Raw genomic sequence first — 10,623 nt, forward strand, 5'->3', positions numbered from 1 at the left:
CGAGTGGAGGGTGATATATTAAACTGTCAATATCATTTTCTTGCCTTGTAAATATTAGATCTAGCACTGAAGGTACATCAAGTCCTCTTTTTCTGATGGTTTCCCTCACATGTTGCGTTAAGAAAAACTCTTGTACGAGATCCAGGAGCTTTTGGTCCCAACAGCTTTCTTGGCTATTTATATCTAGAGTATTCCAATTTATATTTGTATTGAAGTCCCCAGTTAGTATAATTCTTTCCGATTTCTCTTCCATTTTATGTAGCAATGATCTTACACTCTGAATTGTACTCTCTGCCAGGTCCTCATATTCGTCTCTTTCCCATGTGCTTGATCTGGGTGACATGTACAAATTGGCTACAATTACTTTACCTTAAGATGTGTCGATCTCTACTGCAATCAGTTCTACTTGTGATGGTATATCTAGTTTTATTTCCTTGACTTTTAGATTTTTCTTACTTAATATTATAATTCCTCCTCCTTTTTTTAAATATCTGTCTCTTCTCCATCTATTGTATTCCTCTAAGTTTAGTATGTCATTTGATATCCTAGGTATTAATTTTGTTTCAGTTAGGCATATTATTTGTGGTTCATTTTCTCTGACAATCATTCATCTCTAGTAATTTAGATACCATTCCATCCACATTTGAGTACATCAGCTTTATCATCTTGTTTATATACTTGTCATGACATAGTTCTACTACCTTCCTCCTTTTTCTTCCATCCTGTTTGTGTACCACTTTCGTACCTGCAATCCTTTTACTTTGTAAAAAAATTTCTTCTTCTCCTCTTTTGATCTTCCCTCATTTTTTGTTTTTGCTTCCTCCCTTTTCTCTTTCAGTAATTCCAGTTCCTCTTGTGTTAGGCATCTTTTTATCCATACATTTTTGAACTCCTCTTTTTCCTTAAGATTCTTTGCATTTTTTAGTATGTCTTCCACAGTGTTTACACTCTGGAAAGTCACCTTTAGAGGTCTTGTCTTGCTTTTCTCGTATTTCCCTAACCTTTTGTGTTCCTCTATGTCTTTACTACAGATTTTCTCTGATACTTCTTTCAGTAAGCTCATTACATTTGCCATCTCCGTTTTGTCTCCTGTGATCTTGTTTTTAACTTCTTCCTCTTCTATACCAGTGATTACAATTGATTTGATTATCTCTACTGAATCTCTGACTAACTTAGGATTGTTTTGGATTATTCTTTTCACCTCCTTTTTAATGCTTTTTTCCTCCACCCTTGTTTCTAAGTCTTTCTTTACTTTCACCATTTCAGCATACGTGGTTTCTACATCATTTTTGTAGCCTTGCACAGCTTCATTCACTTGTGTTATCTTCTCCTCAATATCACTGCTCTGGTCAATAAGACTGCTAACTTGCCTAATTTTCTCTGTGTCATTCTTGAACTCTTCCATAACACTCTCGTGATTGACTGCTGTACTTGCCATTTCACTCATTTTCTTCCTAAGTGTACTCCGTTCCACTGTCAGTTCACTGATGGTTGTGTCTTTCCTATTGGCCTCCCTTCCTAGTTTTTCTATTTCTTCCTTTTGCAAGTGCATCTGCTTCTTTATTTCATCAATTTCATTTTTGAAAGCCATTTCTAGTTTGTTTACACGTTCAACCAGTCTATTGTGGGTCTCTACTTCAACCAGTTTTTGGTAGAAATCATCATTTTGCTTTTTACCTTTATCCCTTTTCTTTTCCAAATTTGTTTTACTGAAGTATGTATCCATTCTGCAATACTTAAAGTGCAAGGCATGTACTTACAAACTCCGTGTTGTTGTAGTCTAAACAAACCTCAGGGATGACTCAGCGTATTCTTTCGTCTTGATTCTATTTCCTGTTTGTACAAGTCTTGTTTAAACTTATTATTTTTTTCCTTTTAATAATGAACAATCATTTAGTCTAACCTGGTACTGAGCTTGACTCATACAAAGATACTATTTAGGTAATGCCACTGGTCGTGATGATTTGGTACGGAGCGCCGGTGTCACACGTCCGCCTAGATTGAATCCCTCTGTGTGTGTGTCTATGTGTGCATGTGTACACTCGACAAGAGTTCCATCTGGACCACCTAGTCCCGGGATATGGCTAACGTGACAACAGCGCCTGCGTGTGTGTTCGTGTGTACATGCCCGAGAATTATTCGAAAATCATCCTCTGTGCCGTGTTATATTATTATCTGGTCATTGTATTATGCTGTGATATTGGCTAATAAATACTGGGTGATTGTTTGGGATTGTGAGCTGTGGTGCACTATGCTGTTTATAAAGTCTGAGTTATATAAAATAATTCTTCTCTTATACTGTAGCATGAACCACGATACACGTTGAGTTGTGGTTCAGAGACAGTAAGTAAGTTCACACATAAATGGTGCGATGAAGGGGGACGGGGAAAGGACTTTGATGGATGGTTGCGGAGAGGACGGACGTGTGTTTCTGGCTCTCCTCTAGTTTTCAGGGCTGCCTCACCGGCATTAGTTTTTTTTTTTTTTTTTCACCCTTCTGGTGACTCTTAGGATTAGCTAGTACTAATTTTCCTCCCTACCCTTGCTAGATATATAGTAAGTGTCTATATCTATTTACTAAGATTACCTTTGCTTACTCGCCCACAGAGGGTCCTCCCCACTGATCGCTCTGGGGTGTGAAGTAACACAGTCGGGCCTTCCTGGAGTGGTTTGAGAGGGCAATCTTAGCCATAGGTGTGTGGTCCCCGGTTGTTTGTCCCTTGTTCGTTTTTCCTCTTCCTTCCCACTTCCCCCGTCAGGGGGAAGTGGTCCCTACGGCGGACAACCCTACTGCCTCCCCCCCCTTCAGGGGGGGAGGTAGTCCTGACCGACTCCCGACTGCTGCACGGACGGACTGCCCCCAGACTGAACGGCCCCAGACACGTACCCGCCTTGACATTAATGTACATAACGCCGAGTTTTTATTGATTCATGCGGTTGGTTCCACTCCCCTGTCCGGCCTCAATCCCTTCATCATCAAGAAGGTGATTGATGGGCGTGCAGGAGAGGTGGAACAAGTGAAAAAACTTGCGAGTGGAGACCTCCTCGTAAAAACCATGAATTCAGCTCAGGTCAAGGATTTGCTTAAACTGAGGAAGTTCCATAGTTACGATGTCCAGACAACGATCCCCCACTCCATGAATTCCTGCAAGGGTGTTATCACCTGCAGGGATCTGGTGCTTATGGAAGAGGAAGAAATCGTACAGGAACTTGCTCAAGAGGATGTAATAGAGGCCAGATTTATTACAAGATTTTCGGAAGGCATAAGGACGAAGACCGCAACAGTTGTTTTGACTTTTGGAAAAGTATCTCTTCCATCCAATGTGACAATTGGATACGAAATTTTCAATGTCAGACCATACATCCCGAATTCCCTTCGTTGTGCAAAATGTCAGATATATGGACACCACGAAAAGGCTTGTCAGTCTTCAAACCTAGTATGTGACAAATGCGCGGCTGTAGGCCATTCTGCTGACCACTGTACATCAGAGAATGAACGTTGCTTTCACTGCCAAGGCACTCACCCCACTTCCTCTCGGGTTTGTCCCAAGTGGAAGGAGGAGAAACAGGTCTGCACAGTGAAGGCAACTGAGGGCATATCCTTTTACGATGCTAGGAAGAAGGTGAAGGAGTTGCATGCAACTCCCAAACCAAATATCTCCTATGCATCGGCGGTTGTGTCCCATCTTGTGATGTGCACCGTGGAGACACAGACTGACCTAACATTCGCTCCTCATGCCCCACGCCCTACCTCTCAGTCTAAGCCTCCTGTACGTTCCAACTCTCTGACAGACATCCCTGTTGCCACTTCATACTCTCAGGCTGCCGCTGCTCCTTCGCAGTCAGTGCGGCCAAAACAGAAGCCTGACAAGTCAGATAAAATTAACTTGACCACCCTCACCAAACAGTCACGTCCTCATGTCCTTCCTGCTCCTACTCCAGCGAGGGAGAGAAAGAATAGCTCTTCCTCGGTGGATTCTGGGAGCCTTGTTATTGACGAGAATATGGAGATCTCCACAAGCAAGCACCGGGAAAGGTCCCCCGGTAGCCACTCGCCTGGTGGCGGGCAGCACAAAAAAACTAAGAGCACGGGCCACCCTCATGAATCTTAAACCGTCGCTTTCACTGTATTACAGTGGAATTGTAGAGGTATTGGGAATAAGTTACATAATATACCTATCTTGCTTTCACTACACAGGCCAGACGTTGTTTGTTTACAGGAGACGTGCCTGGAGGATCATCCTGATCCTCCACAGTTCAGACACTATCACTCGTATAGAAGATATGAAGGTCACGGAGTTGCCATTTACACCCACAAATCACACCCACAAACGGAAGTGATTCTAAATTCTACTCTGGAAGCGGTCGCGTGCAGAGTAAAATTTAATAACACGTATCTGTCTATTTGCTCTCTGTACTGTCCTCCACATGGCCCCATTGATAGTGATGCTTTAAATTCACTAGTGAAACATCTCCCTGGGAATAAGTTAGTGTTGGGCGATTTTAACGCCCATCACTATCAATGGGGTAGCTTGAGGATTGATGGTCGTGGGGAGCAAGTAGCCGAGCTAATACTACAGTCCAACCTCTGTCTTCTGAATGATGGTAGAGCGACTCTTGTAGATGATCGTACTGGTAACTTTTCGGCCATTGACTTATCTTTGGCCTCCCCTGGTATACATCAAGATCTCTCATGGAACCCTTACGACGACTCCTTGGGAAGTGATCATTTACCCATCTGTCTTTCTTATACACGCGACATCATTTCGGACCCTCCACCTCCAAAATTTAACTATAAGAAAGCAGATTGGGGATCCTTCTCAAGGATCGCCAATTTAGATATATCTGGGGAGACCATAGATGTTTAGGTCGAAAATATAATTATTTCCATATTACACGCAGCTGAGGCTGCTATTCCCAAGACTTCTACAGTTCATGCGAAGCATAGAGCACATTGGTGGACGCCGGATTGCCGACATGCATTGAGAAAGCGCAATAGGAGATACAGGATTTTTGATAGTCAGCCCACTGAGGAAAATTTTATTGCATACAAACAGGCACGGGCTGAGGCAAGGAGAATAATAAGAAGGGCCAAACGTGACTCCTGGCGGTCCTTTGTGTCCACGGTGACTCGTACAACACCATTACATAAAGTCTGGTCCACTATAAGATTATTAAATAATAAACACCCATACTTCCCTGTCACCACCTTGCAGGTGAATAACACCACCTATGATGAGCCCGTGGACGTTGCTAACATCCTCGCCAGGAGTTTTTCTCATGTAAGTAGCTCAGCCAATTATGACCCGCGTTTCCAACATCATAAACGCACAGCTGAGCTACAGATATTAGACTTTGCCTCAGAAGACGTAGACTCCCAGTACAACCAAGAGTTTACGCTAGATGAACTGCTCCTTGCCCTTAAATCCTGTAAAGACACCAGCCCTGGACCAGACACCATCACGTACGGTATGATCCAGCATCTTAATCAGGACAACCTGATTAAGATGTTAGCATTGTACAATGAGATTTGGGCGTCTCGAACATTCCCAAACTCATGGCACTTTGCGCACGTCATACCGATACCCAAAGAGGCTGGTCGTCTTATGAATCCCGCTTCATTTCGTCCTATTGTGTTGACTTCTTGTCTATGTAAGGTCATGGAACGTATGGTTAACAATAGGCTTCTTTTTGTTTTAGAGTCGAAGAATTTGTTAAATGATCAACAATGTGGCTTCCATAAATACAGAAGTTCACTAGATCATTTAATGAATTTGGAGCATTGTATTGCAGAGGCATTTGCCAATAAAAAATTCATGATAGGGGTGTTCTTGGACATCCATAAAACCTATGACATGACATGGCGACACGGTATACTAATGAAGCTCTATGCTTATGGTTTAAGAGGAAATTTGCCTATTTTTATTTCAAATTTCTTAAGGGACAGGACTTTCTCTGTCAAATTGCCCCGTAATGTAACATCAGATATATTTATCCAGGAAAACGGGGTGCCGCAGGGAAGTGTGCTTTGTCCTACTTTATTTAGTATTATGATCAATGATATTCTGTCATCAGCTCCCATCCCGAGGAATCTTAAATACTCGCTCTACGCTGACGATTGTGCAATATGGCACTCTTCCCGTAATGCACAATTTTCGGCTGGGCGGATTCAAGCAGCCCTTGACTCCGTCCACCAATGGGCCTTGCATTGGGGATTTAAGTTTTCCGTCCGTAAGTGTGCCGCTATAGTCTTCACTAATCTTAACGTACCTAATTTGTGCTTAACTTTGGATAATCAGGCGGTACCTTTTCAAAATTCTGTAAAATTTTTAGGAATACATTTTGATCGTAGAATGAATTTTAAACTTCACGTTAATACTTTGCTTGCTCGTTGTGATAAACCGTTAAATGTCCTCAAGTACCTAGCGGATACTACATGGGGTGCCGACAGAAAATCTTTATTAATGGTGTATAAGTCCCTTATTCGATCAAAGCTAGACTATGGCGCACAGGTGTATGGCTCGGCATATGATGCCACGCTGAAAGGATTGGATGTGTTGCAGAATAAATGCTTGCGAATGTGTCTTGGAGCTGTCCGGTGTACCCGTGTGGGTCGTATGGAAGTGGAGGCGAATGTGCCTCCCCTCCATATTCGCTGTGACCACCTGGCCTTGTCCTACGGTGTAAGGACATTAAGGAAAAGTAATATCGGCAATGTGGCCTGTACCCCCCTGCTTCAATACCACCACCTTCTGCGGGAGGTGCGTCGGCCACTTGCCGCTCGCCTCCACTTACTGACTCAGGAGCTTGATGTGGACCCCAGTGACTGTGACAAGTTGGTGCTTAAAAATATAGCGCCTTGGGAGCCACCCGGCTTTACAGTCGATGTTACATGGCTCCCAGCACCAAAGGCCAAGGCGCCGGAGGCGGAGGTCCACCACTTGTTTCGTAACATCATTGTTCGTCACTTGGGGTCCCATTAATTGTACACCAACGGCTCCAAGTCGAGTGAATGTGTGGGTGCAAGTGTGTGGTCGACTGAATGTGCCCTTAGGTATCGGTTGCCGACTCATACATCTGTGTTTACTTCAGAACTTTTTGCTATTGACAAAGCCATAGACTATGCTCTCAATTCTAGGCATGACTCATTTGTCATATTTTCAGATTCAAAATCAGCCCTTCAGGCAATTGCATCTTGCACTACGGACTCTCATGAGATCCAGGGCAGCATCGTTAATAAGTTGCATTCATGCAACAAGTCATTCACGCTGATCTGGGTGCCTGGTCATTGTCGTATCTACGGCAATGAGCAGGCTGACTTACTTGCAAAGTCAGCTGTAGAGCTCGAGGATACTTGGGACGTTCCTCGTGATCTACGGTCGAGTCTATCTCTCGGAAAGAAATCAATAAATCTTCTGTGGCAAGGTCAGTGGACCAGACTAAATATTCCAACTTGTAAGCCGTACCTGGGCGACTGGGACACTGCCAACCATCCCAGTCGCCTAGAAGAAAAAGTGTTGGCACGGTTGCGGCTTAATGCCACCATTTTAACCCACATAAAACCATATATGGAAAGACGCTTCCCACCGCACTGTGACATCTGTAATGCGGTGTTATCTATCAGTCATATCATCCTGCGCTGTCGGCGATTTATTCGTGAACGTGCTTCACTTATAAATTACTGCGGCGCAGTAGACGTCCCCTTCACCCTTTCCACCATCCTGGGTGATGGGGACAATGTTATGACTGAAAAATGGATGGCTTTCTTGAGAGAGACCGGACTGATCAGAGTGATGTGACTTTTTTACTGTGTGGTTACCTCCCTTTCCTTGGGGGAACCAGCCTAGGTATATAGATAGATAGATAGATAGGTTATGGTTTTTATGAACAGTAAATATGTATATATTGTAATATTAATTAGGGTTGACAGTTGACATATTTTAAATAGTTCCTCCTCCCACCGATCTATTTCTAATATAGATGTCCCCTACATTAAGCCAAGTTCCTCGCCTGACAGTCACCAGCTGATGAGTGCAAGTGTGCAATATAGGAAGGTATTGGGCACTTGCAGTCGATGGTGGTCTGCTGGGCGAGGTTCTTCACTTTTTGTACAAATTATGTAAATACATTATACCATCTTGCTTAAGTTATTCTAATTAGGGACGACAGCTGACGTATATGGAAATGTTCCTGACTCGTCTGGTTCCCTTTCATATATTGATGTCCCCTAAATTAGGTTGTGCCTCGACTGACAGTCACCAGGTGATGAGTGCAGGTATGTAATGTAGAAAGGCATTACATATCTGCAGTCGATGGTGTTCTGTTAGTCGAGGTATTTTTACCATTAGTGTAGGTCTAGTTATTTGTCTCTGTAGGATTTAGTATAGGTTAGCGATTTGTCTGTTAGCTGATGAGTTTTAGGGTCTTTAGATTAGTTTTTCTTTATAATATAAGGTATAAAAAATATAAAACCAAGAAAAAATTAAAAAAATAAAAATACAAAAAAAATAAATGATTAAAATTATTATATATATATATGTACGTTTGCATGAAAGTGTGTCTGTATGTATGCATGGAAGTGTGTGTGTGTGTGTATATATATATATATATATATATATATATATATATATATATATATATATATATATATATATATATATATATATATATATATATATGGCCTTAATAACCAGGGGCTTCGGCCCCAATGGTTGATAGGCCGGAAAAAAAAAAAAAAAAAAAACGGGGAAAGTGTGGCGGTGAGCGCGAGCTTGGCAGGTGAGGGGGAAGGGGGATGAAGTGGGAGTCACGTCGTTTACTACAAGAGTCATACATTCTTTGCCATTGCAGTATATTTATAAAGGTGTCAATGATATCATGTATCCTAAATGATAATAAACCTAAATAATTTTTATTTTTGATTACTATAGGCAACTGATTACATACTTTAAATTACACCAAACATAGGATACCCCGTCTCTCGTTAACGGACAACATGCAGCCTGCTTCACCACCTCGACTCTCTCTCTCTCTCTCTCTCTCTCTCTCTCTCTCTCATCAGCTGTCTATCAGTAGACACACATGTACCCCCTCCACAATATGTCTACCCCCGATGTATATATGTCCCCCCCCAATCCATACGTGCCCCCACTAAACTTGCTGACCTAGCATGCTTTCCCAGGGCTTGAAGCCAGAGAACACGGCGCCACAGTTCAGTTGATAGCAGACAGCCAAGACGGGCAGACTATTTTACTGTGAGCTTGTAATAAACTCCTTATCTAGCTGTTTGTACACAGAGTTTCTATCACCAAAGTATTGCAAGTTACATTTGGTAGCAGCGTTGTTTCGAACCATCAGATTCTGACAGCCTCCTCCAATTTTTAGTGACACCAACAGATACACGACGTCTCGCATCTCCCTGCCTCACCCCTCCTCAGTGCCTCTGGTGGTGTAATAACCGGCTGTGCTTTCCGGGTGTCCAATTTTTCTCACCAGTGCTCACCTCTCAAACAACCCCACCCACACACCTTGTTCCTGCCCACGAGTGTCACCATCGCCGTCCTACGCACCTGTTGCACCTGTTCCCGGCACCTGTTCCGAACTCATCATACCTCCTGCCCCCACGGTGCCACTTCTCACTGTCTGCCCACTGTCTGCCCACCGCCATTATCTGCATTTGCAACTCAATAGCTCTACACTTGCATTGAACCAACATCTGCCCTCACACCCCACCACCGGCCCCATTGCCGCCACGCCCTGCCTTCACCCACACGTGGTCTGAATTACGTGAGCCTCCTAGGACCGCCACTCCCTGCCGGTGACTCATCGCAGCATCTCATCTCCTCTCCGCCCAGCTGTCTCTCCACCGCCGCCCCGCCCTGACCTGCCCCGCCCCAGCCCAGCTACACCCAGCCACCCCTGCACGTCATACATCTCGACAATCCCGTCTCTACTGTGTAACTATAGTGTACCTTACCTTTCTATAGAGATTATCCTCGATTTTCTCTACAGATTGGATATTGTAAATATTCCATCTCATTTCCATTACCCCGTTTTCATCTTCACCTACGTTATTTATTATCCATCGCATCATTCGCCTTTTATTTAAACCATCCATCCCTGCACCTTCATTCATTTTCACACCTACTCGTGTATTCCATTCTCTCATTGTTATATTATACATTTCCACCTACATATCCATCTTCATCATTTCATCTTCCATTGCCGCATTAAATGTCATACTTTCCACGTCAACCGCTTACCACCAGCCCTCTCGACCCGGAAACATCACCTGATCATACACCGTCTGCCGATTCTAACACGATCACTCATTTACGAAGTGGCAAAGAGTACCACCGCCCTGTACCTGAGACTCCCGTTTCACTTCCCGCAGAATCACTTACTACCCATCCTACACTCTTAAATCCAGATACCTCCTCCTCTACTCCTGCCTCTACACTCCCTTCTTCTTCCTCTACTCCTTCCCCTGTTCTTTTGTCCCAGCTCCTGCCCTCCCGGTCCACCATGTTCACCTCAACCATGTCCAGTACTTCGTCTTTGCTGTTCCCATCTCTATCACAATCATGTGTCCTGGTTCTTCCGTTCGATCCGTCCCCGCTAGTG

Source organism: Coenobita brevimanus, chromosome 83 (assembly GCF_032717465.1).
Source record: "Coenobita brevimanus isolate Jiangsu-jjx chromosome 83, ASM3271746v2, whole genome shotgun sequence".
In the NCBI taxonomy this organism is placed as follows: Eukaryota; Metazoa; Arthropoda; class Malacostraca; order Decapoda; family Coenobitidae; genus Coenobita; species Coenobita brevimanus.